The sequence below is a fragment of the Diceros bicornis genome, chromosome 4 (genome assembly GCF_020826845.1).
Source record: "Diceros bicornis minor isolate mBicDic1 chromosome 4, mDicBic1.mat.cur, whole genome shotgun sequence".
Lineage (NCBI taxonomy): Eukaryota > Metazoa > Chordata > Mammalia > Perissodactyla > Rhinocerotidae > Diceros > Diceros bicornis.
The window spans coordinates 26238275-26251997 of NC_080743.1; the positions used below are offsets into that span (position 1 = coordinate 26238275).

Below are 13723 nucleotides of genomic sequence, written 5' to 3' on the forward strand. Positions count from 1 at the left end.
AGAGCTGGAACTTTCAGTTTACCCCTGACCTCTGTGAAGGGAAGAGGAGTGAGAGATTTTCGATCTCCAATGGCCAGTGATTTAATCAATCATGCCTATATAATGAAACTTCCATAAACATCCCTAAACAACAGAGGTGTTAGGACATGTTAGCGAACACGTCCAGGTTCTGGGAGAGTGGCATACTCAGAGAGGGCGTGGAAGTTCCACACCTGCCTTCCCATGCCCCAGATACCTTGCCGTATGCATCCCTTCCGTTTGGCTCTTCCCGAGTTGTATCCTTTGCAATAAACCACTAAACATAAGTCAAGTGTTTTCCTGAGTTCTGTGAGCTGTTCTAATGAATTATCGAACTTGAGGAGGGGGTTGTGGGAGCCCCTGCATTTGTAATCAAGTTGGGCAGAAATGTGGGTAGTCTGGGTACCTGACACTTGCAACTGCGTTTGAAGTGGGGGCAGTCTTGTGGGACTGAGCCCTTAAACCTATGGAGTCTGATGCGAACTCCGGTAGTTAGTGTCAGAACAGGATGGCATTATAGGACACCCAGTTGATGTCAGAGCAAGTAGTGTCAGACAAAAGACATCTCATTATGTTTACCCTAAATGTAAACCAGACATTTTTCTGCTCCGGCAGAGGAGCAAATGGAAATCCGTGGTTTTGACCAGCAGCAGCCATTAACCAAGTTGCAAATATGAAGCATTGATTTAGCACCAAGGTAAAAGTGGACTTTTTACCTGAAACATAGATGACATGAGAGCTTGTTCTTTCAAAACTGACTATTTCTCTCTTAGTGCTGTTGCCCAATGCTTCACCTCCCACACCTTATTCCAGAGAAAATAGGAGCCAGAATTGCTAAGCAGCGTTGGCTGACTGGAATGTTTTAAAAGGCCTTCTCCAGGTTGGGCAGACAGGCACGGCTGCGCTTCATTGGCACCATGAGCCAGGGGTCGCAGGTGTTGTTTTTTTTCTTTTAATCCTCAGTCGAATGTAAATGGTCCATTATTGGTCCATTATTACAAGGTAGATTTAGAGAAGAATTTCCTACTCAGGTTGTTGTCTTCTCACAGTGAAAGAGATGACTGCAGTTCCGCGTTTGGGCCACGTATTTCTACCTGGACCCCTGGGCCTCTTTGAAAAGTTCCTTTTGACTTTGTAGTAGGACTTAAATGTTAGGAGGTGTCAATGACCTTGCAACGCTTGCTGTTTTGTTTCCTTGGAACCAAAGTGGTGTAAATAAAGCTCACTTCATGGGTGGTTTTGTTTCAATTTAAGATAATGTTCCAAGGCCAAAGGCATCCTCTTAAAATACTGGCAAAAGAATTGGCTTATTTTATGAGTTCCCCTTTACATTTACATGCCACTTCAATGATTTCAAAGTGCTTCCACAATATTTCTTTTACCACTAATATCAACTCTTAGGGCCAGTGTGATTGTCCATATTTGAAAGCCGAGGACACACAGGCCTGGACTAAGTGAGTGATTTGCTTTAGCCCATGAAGATGGTAGTGGAGGCAGGCCTGAGACTCGGTTCAGTGCACATTATCCATGCTGAGACCATGGAAAACCAGCCACAACCTCTTATGCTGTGGGGTGAGTGGAGCAACAAGGCTTCATATTCAGCAACAAGGCCCCTAGGGTGAGGGGAACAGAGATATAAAAATAAATAAACCTGGGCAGTTTGCACTTACCTAAAGCAGCTCCAGAACATTTACAGGGCAGTACTTTAGCAGGAGGAGCAATCACTCCATATTCCCAGAATTGACTGGCATAGCAATGACTGCTGCTGACCAGGAAGTAGAAGAAAACTGTAAAAGTGCCTGGTATCTGAGAACACAGACACCAGTAAAATGTAGATAGAAACAGAGCTAGAGGCTTTAAGACTCCCTTCCCCTCGCAGCAGTAGTCCAAACTGTAACACAGGCAGCATGAGCTCAGTTAGAAGTGGCCATCGCCTAGCCCGTGAGGCTGAGTGAGTGCCCGCAGTGAGGCACATGGTGAAGCATCCTTTCTTGCTATTCCAGCTACTCTCAAGTGAGTGATGATCACAGTGATCCCAGAGTAGGTAATCCAGTCTGCCCAGCTTTTCAGGGTCAGACCCCAGCACTCCTGGGAAGGGAATAGCAAGAGCCAGTAAAACAGCAAGAGAAGCTATATAGCACTCATTTCCATCATGTTCCATTGCCGAGCCTCCCCTACCCATCCCTGAGACATTATTTTGTCTTCATAATAACAAAAAAACAAATCAGGAAGTGATACGTTTTAGAAACGGCTCTCTGGCTGCAATATGGAAACGGACTGAGGAGGGCAAGAGAGGACGAGATTTCAGTTCTCCTCCCTAAAGATGAGGCAGGCTCGACCCCAAGGCAGAGGTAGCAGGGATGCAGAAGAAGGGGGTAGTTTAAGAAAAGAACCAGTTGATTTGAGGAGTAGAGGAAAAGAGTGTTTTGGGGGTCGGTGCCTGAGCTCTTGATGTTGCTATCAACCTTCAACATCATTCAGCTTTCAGTCTTAATATTGCTGTCAACATTCAGGGTCCCAGGAACAGCAGATTTGGTGTGGGTGTGAGAAGAAATGGCAGATTCAGTTTGGGACATGCTGAGTTTGAGTTGCTTCCACACATTTCAGTGTATAGCTGGGAAGATGTTAGGGAGATTATTCTGAGGCTTAGGGTTAGGGTGCTGGGCTTGCCATGTAGGGAATCATCTACAGAGAGGTGGTAGATGATCTTAAGAATAGAAGATGTCACCCGAGGAGAGCATATGCATGAGCAGAGAAGCTACTGGCCAGGCACTGAATTCTGGTGAACCCCAGTGCTTAAGGGGTGGGTAGTATTAGGACCCTTCCACAGTTCCCAGTTACCTTTCTACCTTCAATTAAAATCAGTGCTTTCATTATATGCTTGACCTGATGACCACCTTTTCTTGCTATGATCCACTTTTACTCTCTTTTTAGCAAGACCAATTTATTAGTTGCCAATTGTAGACCCTCAGTGTGCTCTCTAAGAAAACATACACCAATCATCTTTGAGTTAATGCTTTTCCTGGTCCTATCACTTTTTTTTTTTCAAGTTCTGTTCAATTCTCACCACTCCAGAGGAGTCTTCAGATTAGGTATCCCCTAGCTTCAGCTGCAATTAATCAACTCATAGGATAAAGGAATGCTGGAAGTGGAGGGTCTATCGATCATTTGGCTCTCTCTCTAACATGACAAGTGAGCAAAGTCAGGTCAAGTGAGATGAAATGACTTGCCCAACATTATACTGTCAGTTAGATATAAAGTAGGGAGTAGAAATTGGGTCTCCTGGTACCTAATTGGGGGTTCTTTCTGTTAGGCAATGCTGCCTCATGGGCTTGGCTCTTCTCTATGCCACTTTGTTGGTTACTTTTCTTCATTTAAGCATCCAATCACATTATTACATTCCTCTCATCCTCCTCTATTATAGCCCTGTAGAGAGGCAGAGCATCTACTTCTCTTATTAAATTAGCTCTCATTTGATATAGATCACTATCTTTATCCACTCGTGCCTTGGATGGGCATTTCCAGAGACCAAGCAGGTCACAACAAAGGATTATAACTGCTCTCTCAACCACTTTCCAATACACACACACACAAAATCCCTCCACATTATCACCAACACCTCCCCCAACCTCCACTCCCAACCCTACACTCCACTCTGCCCTGTCTCTCCAGCCCTCGTTACGTACCCTATTAGGCTTGATGCCTTCTGCTACATTGACCTCTTAATAAAAGAAGATTAACAGGAGGATCAAATACTTTTCAAATCCATCTAAAGTTATTAGTGATTTTTGTAAATATGTGGGTGCTTCAATGGTTACTTTAGGAAGAAAAAAAAAGATCTCACATGTGTGCTTTCCTAGATAGTCAATATAAGATTTTTGAATTGTTAGCTTCATATATAGCTATTTATTTAGTGTAAAAGATGATCTATGCATTTTTTGAACAAATTAGTTGGATCATATCTCTCCCACCCAAATCCTTCTAATTCAAAGTCTTCCTTGGTCTCTGGATATGTGGGGTGGAAATGTCCATCCAAGGCACAAGTGGATAAAGATAGCAATCTGTATCAAATGAGAGCTAATTTGGTAAGAGAAATAGCTGCTCTGCCTCAAGGTAACAAACAAAATTGATAATTAAATATTTAGTATTTATTATAATAACCTGAGAATTATGGACAAAGCAAATTTGTCACAGTAAAATTATATATTTGTGTGTTGGCATGTTTTCTAGTACCTTGGGGTTCCCTGTATATTTAATTTGTGTAATCCATTTATGTTTATTTTAAGGCAGTCAGAACAGTTTTCCTGTTTCACACGATTATAGATGTTTTTGTGTGGTAAAACATACGTAACATAAAATTCACCATTTCATCCATTTTTATGTGCACGTTTCTGTGGCATTAAGTACATTTGCATTGTTATGCAACTATGATTATAGATTTTAAAGCATGGCCTTTGCTTGAGTGAGACTGGCTGTATCTGTCTTGTCTGCAGCATGAATCTTGATTGGGAAGACAGGCGTTGCATCAAAAAGTGGAGGTTACTTGCACAAGTTAACTTTTTGTAAATTTTGCATCACTGTGTACTGTTTTGGCTTCAAAATACTTTATCTTCCCTGTGGGCCATATATTAAATAATTAAGGTAAGTTACATTTATATTTCATAACACGTTCTCATAACTGGAGTTATGTGATATACGGCAAAATCTAGCATGGAAATCACTAACGTAGGTGGAGAACCAAACCTCCTAACATCCAATCTGGTTTCTCTTTACAGAGAAAAGAGAAAGCCAACCTTTAAAGGATTAATTTTAGATAAAGCTACTACTCTGTTAATAAATCACCATTTTTGAGCACTGACTTTGTACCTGCTGCTGTGCTAAGCGTTTGATTTGTAGTTACAAATAACTCCATTATTATCTCTATTTTACAGATGAGAAAATTGATACTTAGCTTATCTAAGATCAAGCATGTGGTAAATGCTGCACTCCGTTCCAGGTCTCTCAAATATTGATAAGAGTCTTAGGATGAGAAGTAGGCCTAACAAAGTAACTAACATATTGAAAATAACTAACGTATTGAAGGCATGTGATACTTGTTTATTAAGTCATTCAGAAAGAAGGTCATATTTAGATGACGTGGTATTAATTTATTTTAACCACATTTTAGTAAGAAGGCAGGAAGAAAGGCCATGTAAAACATTATTTAAGTACAAATTAAACTTCAGTTATTCCTCATGTCATTAAATTGGTGGGTAAATGTTTCTCTAGGAGGTTGTGCCAGCAGGATGCACCCATGCTCTGGCTATCTATCATGTCCATCTTAATTACGTAATTAAGGCAGGCAGGATGGAGGAGCACTTGTTGATTCTGTTTTACTAGATGGAATACTGAGCAATGAGCTAGAAAAACAATACAGATCTGATTTTTTTAGATTGTATCTTTTCGTTTCTCTAAAAAATAGATTGTAGATTTTTTTGTAAAGAGAGATGTCACATTCTATATAAAACTCCTTTTTATATAGCTCAGTGGAGAGGCGGTATAGCAGATGGCTCTTAGTCAGAGCTGGTATGAATTCTGGGTTTGCTTTGTGAGCTTGAGCAAGTTTCTTAGTTTCTCTAATCCTCCGCTTTCTCACCGTTAGAGTTGAGATCGTAATGAGTACCTCACTAAGCACACAGTAAATGGTAGCCTTCTTTCCATCTCCCACCACCGTTTTCCATTCAACAGATAATTATTGAAATCTCTTTTGTGTTAGATCCTGTCCTGTACACTGCACTCTTCTAAGAGCTGGAAGTGAGAGGCAGGGAGGCATCTAACTAGCTATTTGTGATGCAGTTTAATGAAGTATAATAGAACCATCAGCACTCTCTTAATGCTGAGGAAGCACGAGGTATGGAGCAACTACTTGATTTGGGGGCAAGTGGGTAGCAGTGTTCATTTTAAACATCTTTTGTGTTTAATGATCATTTAATACTTGGTGAACATTAAACCTTTGTATTTTATGATCAGAAATTAGCTGAATCTAAACACTAGGCTGGTTTTCAATGCATGCTAATTGGATTTTTGTCACCGGATTAAGAATATGTTATACCAGATGTAGCACTCTTTACAGTCTTCACTGTCAGAAGTTATTGATTTTACGAGATTGAAACCATCCAAGGACTTGCAATGTTGTCAGCTTGATCATAGCTCACAGGATGTGGAATTACAGTCCTTATGGAGCATCTAAAATGTGGCTGGCCCTGGGGAGACAAGAAATGTCCATGCCTTCCTAGAGCCCATGGTCTTGGGGGAAGGTGAACAGGACATGATAGACACCATCCTTATTTGAGTGATAACTTGATACTTCCACTGATCCTGGCATTATTCCTGTTGCATTATACTGTTAACTTGTACAAAAGAAGAATTGTGAAATCATAATTTGATAAAATATTAAGGTCTTTTAGGGCTGCTGTGGCATTTATCCAGTGATCCATCACTGATTCAAAATGACTCACCCTCTTTATGATGCAGCCAGTCATACTGAATTTGACAGCAGTTCTCCATTGAGATTTGTGAGATGTCATGTTTGGTGGGTAAGTTGGCAAGTATAAATTTTTCCTCTTTCTTCCTGAAGGATGAAGGCTTAGCCTCTGCTTCTGAATCTCTGCACTTGTCATGGGGTGATGGAAATGCCTAAGGCTCTGTCTCCACCACTTTGCTTTGTCACCCTTCCAAACTCATCGTTCGAGTGCACCAATTGTGTTCATAGATTTTTCAGAGAGCTAGGCCTCCCCCTCCATACCCTTGGTTCCTAACTCTGATATTATCTGTTCACTCAATAATTATTTACTAAATATTTATGGTGCAGATAGGGGCAGGAATGAGAAATGGGGGCACTCTAGGTGGGCTTATAACTTGTTACTCTAGGCAGGCTAAGGATTTGATGTCACTTCAGACTGTTAGTCTTTAAATATTTGTTCACAACTTTTTTAAGAGGAGAAGCCAAGCACTCGATGCAAGAGAAGTGGGTAGCCAAAGAGTCCCTCCACTTCCCCCTTCTGCCAGGTCCCAGGATCTCAGCTGACCAGAAGAAAGATAGCAATCAGACTCATCTTGCCCTCTACCCACTTTCTGTGCTCTCCCTGAGAAAAGTTCTGATAGGACTATTTTTGTTTAATCTGGTTAAGTTTCAGAGATGTTTTAAACACCTCTTTGATGAATCAGTACATGGAAACTGCCATAATATCCAAGATCTTAATCTAGCCCTAGAAAGAGACACTGGGATAAATCTCAGGGATATAAATAAATGAGATGCTGCCCCAGCCCTCAAGGAACTTGAGGCAATAGCTTATTATATACTATAAAATAATTTGAGAGAACTGTTAGTAAAGTGTTGCAGGAACACAGATCGAAGAGCAGTGAATTCAGCCTGTGGAGGTCAGGGTGGCTCATGGAGGTGATTCATGGAGGTGATCCTGGGTGACACAGATGGTGAAGTGACATGTCCCTCTTTTAAGTACATCTGGTATTCAGAGTTTGAACTTTTCAAATTGATGGAATAGGATGTTTTGATTTTATGTAACCTAAAGCCTAAAACTTATGGAATTGCACAAGACAGGATGCGTAAGTGTGATCTTGTAGTGGTTCTTGCAGTATCTGACCTGCAAAATGAGATCAAGTGACTGTGCTGACGTTCTTGACTTCTTGGAAGGAAGGAAACTTTTAAGATTTAATTAACTATCTCTAAAAGACAAATTCACCCAAATGGAAAGCCATTCTCAGACTCCAAAATTTTACAGTAGCTCTTGCTTTACTACAAAGGAGTTTGTTTTGTCAATTCACTATCTCTTCTGACCAGAAGGAAATAACACATTTCTCAATTTTCAAAGTAAAAGCCTTGGGGCCTTTTGTTTTTCTATCAGAAAGCTGATTGCCCCTTATTGTTCCTTAATCCACAGTCACTTGGGAGTTTTCCCTTATAAATCGCTCACTGGGAACCTTCTGAAAGGAGCTCTTATTTGAGAAAGGGAATTCTCTGTTCTCTGTTCCTCTTGTCATCTCCAAATCTTCCAGAATACATTTTTTTTAGGTATTGACTTGGAATTGACTTTTTAAATGAAAATACACGTCTTGTCTTTTGCTGCCAGGGAAAGAAAATGTTTTTGAGGGAGTAGGTAATGCCAGTTTTATAACACTTATTAGCGTAGCAAGCTGGAGAACCCACTGCCGCCAACTCAGCCCCTGGGTCTGTCAGAATTGCTGTGACCATCCTGTCCTGTTTTTATCCTGCCTAATGTGCACTATTTATTCTAAGAAATGTTACTATTTAGTATTGTCACAATGCATTCTTCCAACCTGTGGTTTTGTTTGCTGCTGGGGTGGAAGAAAGGCGATAACTTTTGCTGTGGTTTCTAATATTAGTTTGAGAGATTTGGTTTTAGCCTGGATAAAGAAACTGAGCTACATTTTGTTGTTTTTTAATTTGACAGCAATGGCTTCACTCTGAGATGACAGGTTGTCATTACGAGAGAGCTTTCCTTAAGTTCTACATTTATGACTTCTCAGCAAAATATTCCTCTGGTTTAGGTAAATGTTAAATAGGAAAGAGGAATGAAACTCTTTAATAAAACATGTTGGAAAGCATTCAACTCAACTCAGTCAAACAATTGCAAAACAAAGCAACAATGAGATCATTTTTCATGTATGGAATTAGCAAAGATTTTTTTTTTAATGATGATTTCTACATCTGGCCAGGGTGCTACTCGTATATTGTTTATAGGAAAGAAAATTAGTATAACCACCTTGGGAAATAATTTGATGTTGTATATCAGAAGCCTTAAACTGTTCATGCTCTTTGACCCATTACTCTCACTTTTGGAAGTCTATGCAAAGGAAACCATATGAACAGAGTGCAGAGGTGTTTACAGCAGTATTAGTAATGAAAAGGGAAATTCTAAAATTCAATAGGGAAATGATTTTGTAAACTATGACATATCCATGTATGAACTGTTATGCTTCCATCAAAAGAGATGTTTAGAGAAAGTATAACAACATCAAGAAAGCCTGTGATGAATGATGAGGCAAAAGGAGATCTCAGTATCATGCCATCGAATTTTACAATGGCATAATTGTGTAAAACTAACAAACCACAAGAGAAAGGGGTGCAGGGACGGGAGAGACTGGGAAGAGAAAACAATCCCAAATATTAAGTCTTTTTTTCCCCATTTCCCTATTTTCTATAAGAAGCATAGATATTTTCAGTGGGTTTTTCTGTCTTTTATTTATAAAACAAGTGGTGCCTCAGATGTAGTGCTGATCTTATTCATCATTTAAAATTTAATGTTTGGGGCCAGCCCGGTGGCGTAGTGGTTAAATGTGAGCACTCAGCTTCAGCGGCCCAGGGTTCGCAGGTTCAAATCCTGGGCACAGACCAACACACTGCTCATCAAGCCATGCTGTGGCGGCGTCCCATATACAAAATAGAGGAAAATGGGCACAGATGTTCGTTCAGAGCCAATCTTCCTCAGCAAAAAGAGGAAGATGGGCAACAGATGTTAGCTCAGGGCCGATCTTCCTCACCAAAAAAAAAAAAACAACACAAAAACTTAATGTTCATATTTTATGCCTTGTAAATTACCATGGTGATGAGATTAAATGTGTAACTGTGACAGTGATTTGTTTCTTACCCTGGGTATCAGCTAATACCTTTTGTGAGAGGTCACAAGGTGGTCTGGTTAAACAATACTCACTTTAAAATATTTTTTGTATGTTTCATAAAGTTATCATAGATGTTGGAAATTTTAGAACCACAAAAGTGGCTAAATTGTCTTGCAGTCCTGTGATGCAGAAAATATAACAATATGTTTATGATTTCTCTTTAGGAATTTTTCAAATAAAAACTAATTGCAGAGTTTCCGGTTGTCCAGCATTCATAGGGTAAGATTAACATTCTGAATTGTGAACACATGGTAAAGATAATTACTATTAGATTGGTAGCTTGGGGCAAATAAATACTGAATATTTAGTATGTAAAAAGAGATTGATATTCTTACAGATGTTTTGAGTAAAATCTTTTTGATGTTTTTAAACCAGTCATTAAACAGAAAATTAAATTTGTGTATATTTCATCTTCCGGTCCTTTGTTGGTTTTGTATGTAGGAAATTATGTGTGTAAATGTTTGATACTTAGTTTTTTTTAACATTAAAGATCTAAGGAATATAAGAAATGTCTGTGAGAGACTTAGACTTCATGACTCCATGTCTATTTTTCTGATTTTTGTTTAAGTTAGCATTTTTAATGCATAGAATTGGTTTGCCATGTTTCCATAAGTAAAAGATGGCCGTGCTTTCCTAGAGTAGGTAAGTCAGGAATAAGCAAGCCCTATTGGGCTTGGTTCCTGCTAACATCATTCTTCTTTTTTAGTTGTGGACAATTAATCTTAAGTTAGCTCTGTGGCAGAGCTTTTGACTGACGTAATGAGTGATTTTTTGTACACTAATGTATTAAGTAGCATGACTCTCTAGTGTTGTGAATACAATGTTTGTCTTTACGTGTGTCACTCAGCTCTGAACCTATAGTCGATGTGGAGTAGTGGTGAGGAGAGTGGATCTGTTCCCTACTGTATTCTGAACACTCTTCTTTTTATAGATGAAGACGTAGATCCTTTGACTCCTTGAGGATATCTACATTTCCCTGCTGATTCATTGAGTTGACTGTAATTCTTAAAAGCTAGTAACACATCAGCTACTCCTCTACTTATGACTCCTCAGTGGTTTTTCCATCATTCCTGGACCAAATTCTTTATCTTGGCTACAGGCCTTCTGTCACTCTTCTACTTTCCCCAGGCTTCTGACATTCCAGCCAAGTGGCCTCCTTTCTGATCCTCATGCATCCTAAGCTTCTTGCTCCTTCTGCCTGAAATGATCTTTCCCAAGATCATCACATGGCTGGTTCCATTTATATCTTCATTCTAATGGAGGCCTCTAACAAGGCCTTCCCTCACTATCCAATCTAAAGTAGCTTTATGTTCTTCATAGCGTTTCTGATTTTATTGTCTTTGTATATTTGGTTATTATCTCTCTTCCCTTACTACCCAGTGAGGTTCCTGAGAGCAGGGATCTTGTCTATCTTGCACATTTATATTTCCCTAACTACTTGGCACATAGTAGGCATTCTAGATATTTGTTGCATGAACAGATGGAAATCCTGACCTCTTTTTGAGAAATGGCTACTGTACATTCTCTTTGAGTATTTTGTTTGCATAGAACCAAATGTAGTATTTATTAGGTTTAGCCATTATCCCGCTCACTTTGGCACTAAAGTAACAGTATGACATGTTGGTGCTAACTTCCAGCTATGCATGTCTTCTCTCCATAGTAGGATTGTACATCCAGTGAAAGCTGAGACAAGGCTTCATATTTCCTTGGTGTGCCTTTGTAGTCCTAGCCTCCGTAACTGAGTGCATATAAATGTTAACTTTAGAGAAAGAGTTAAGACTAGTGGCTTAATCATATTTTTTTAAGTATTTCTAGAGTACAGTGGTTTGTCTGTCCAAGAGCTAAAAAATCTCATTTTGATTTATAGTTTTAAAAAATTATAACATAGAAATGTTCTGGACTGTATTTGCGACTTCATGTTCCAAAATTCAGTTTTATTTTATTAGGAAGGCCTGTTAATTAGGCTAGCTGACCAGAATCACGGCTACAAACTTTCCAGTTCTTTTCAAATTAGGAAACATGGCCATAATTCCATGCTCTACTACCCTGTGACCCTAGAGAAGCTACTGAACACCTCTGAACTTTAGTTTCCTTATTTGTAAAGAGTTGGACTCTGATCTCTATGGTTTCTTCCTGGGTTAAATAATCCATATGATTCTGCTCTTGTGAAAGATAGATCACTTATGGAAGAATTAGGAAAAACAAATATAATGATGATCTTTGCTATCAGCCAGGCATTTGAAAGCAGACCACATGTGATTCATGAGAGACTGCAAAGGAACTGAGTTTGGCTCTACTTTATGGCTTGCCTACTGTGGGGTGGTGGGAAGGAGTCAGGAAAATATTTTTATAAATAATGAGGGTGGTGGAGAAGGGTTTAAGGTTGCCTTCTGTTTACACATTTTCCCTAAAAATTATGCAATCAGTGGTGGCTTATGCTTGAGTGTTAATATTATAATAATAGGGTTGCAACTTCTTTTATTTTAAGTGTATTCTAGATAATTTGGTAGCTTACTAAAAGCATCAAAGAATTAAGAGGTCTTTTCCTAAAAAGACAATTACCATCTAAATTGAATACATGATGTATTCCATAACCGTCAGAAACAAAGAAAAGTGAAGCAATGTTCCTTAAAGTTCAGAACAACTCAGATTTAATTAGGATTTCTAGACTTGTTCCCATGGTTTTAATTTTCATATGTAGTAACTTTCCCCTAGGGCTTCAGATGATTGGGGTAATTTTCCTAATATTTAGAACATTGTTTATGATTGTTTCACAGACCCATTACCACTCTGCAGCTTTAGGTGAGAAGCCACAGAATGGTAGTTGCATGTCTCTGTTCTCCTTTGGTTTTTCTGTGTGATTTGACTATGATGTCAGACTCTTTCCTTGAAACTCTTTGATTTCTGTGCTCCAGAAATACCATGCTTCTGCTTTACCTCACTCACCCTGCTTCTCTATCCCCCTTTACTCTTCCTTGTCGGAAAGTCCTTCCTCATCTGATATATCATCTAGGGGAGAAAGATTCTATTTTTTACTCACTAAATTCATTCTCTCAAAGAATTGATTCATATCTATGGCACTATTGACTGCTTAGATGCTCATGACTTCCTGTGGGGGATTAAAGATGGCTGCAAATACTTTGTGATTCTTCCCATCAAGGAGTGGAGTCTGTTCCCCTTCCCTTTGAATCTAGGCTGGCCCTGTTACCTTTTTTGACCAATCAGATGTGGCAGAAATGGCATGGAGTACTTTCTAAGGCTGGACTTTAAAGAGATTTTTAGCTTCTGCTTTTCGTGTGGTGGAAATGTTCCTTCTTAGAACTTAGCCACCTTGCTGTGAGGAAGCCTAAAAGCCATATGGAGGAGTGGCAGGCCCCTGGTCATTAGCCCAAGCTGAGCTCCACGCCAGCAGCCAGCCCAAGTGCCAGCCCTGTGATTAAGGCATTTTGGATCTTCTAGCCAACACCATGTGAAACAGAACTGTCTCATTATCCCACAGAATCACGAAAAATGATGAATGGTTATTTTTTAGCTGCTAAGTTTTGGGATGGTTTGTTACATAGCAATAAAGAACCAAAACAAAAAATGGTACCTAGAAGTGAGGGGCTGCCGTAACATAACATTTAGCATTGGCTTTGGGACCAGGTTGTAGTAAAGGCCTGAAGGGTAGTAAGAAGATTATTAATATGGCTGGAAGGGCAGTGAGGAAATTGCTATTGGAGGATATACTGACAGAAAAATTGACAAGACTGACACCTGCAGTAACATGGAAGATAGAAAATGAACCCAATGAATTTGTGGATCTAGCTTAGGAGATTTTCCAGCAGAATATTGGAATGCCAATTGACTTCTTTTTTTAACCACCTATGATCAAAGTTTTAAAAGAGAAACATGAATTAAAGAAGAAACTGTTCCAATTTTAAATAGGCTTTAGAGGAAATATTTCCAATCCAGAATTTTCTAGAGTCTTAAATAAAACCGTTTCTCATTACCAGCGTTCCTACCC

At 39.3% G+C, this 13723-nt stretch overlaps 1 protein-coding gene across 3 annotated transcripts in view; it reads left to right on the forward strand.

Annotated features, from left to right (window-relative positions):
* The window catches only part of LRRC8B (leucine rich repeat containing 8 VRAC subunit B), a 65207-nt gene that overhangs the window by 31508 nt on the left and 19976 nt on the right, over positions 1 to 13723 (forward strand). The window contains exon 2 of one of the 3 annotated variants that reach the window (XM_058538472.1): positions 9882 to 9936. The exons of the other annotated variants lie outside the window; for them this stretch is intronic. The gene's annotated coding sequence lies outside the window, so the exon portion shown is untranslated. The remainder of the gene's footprint in view (positions 1 to 9881; positions 9937 to 13723) is intronic. 3 annotated transcript variants of the gene reach the window in all.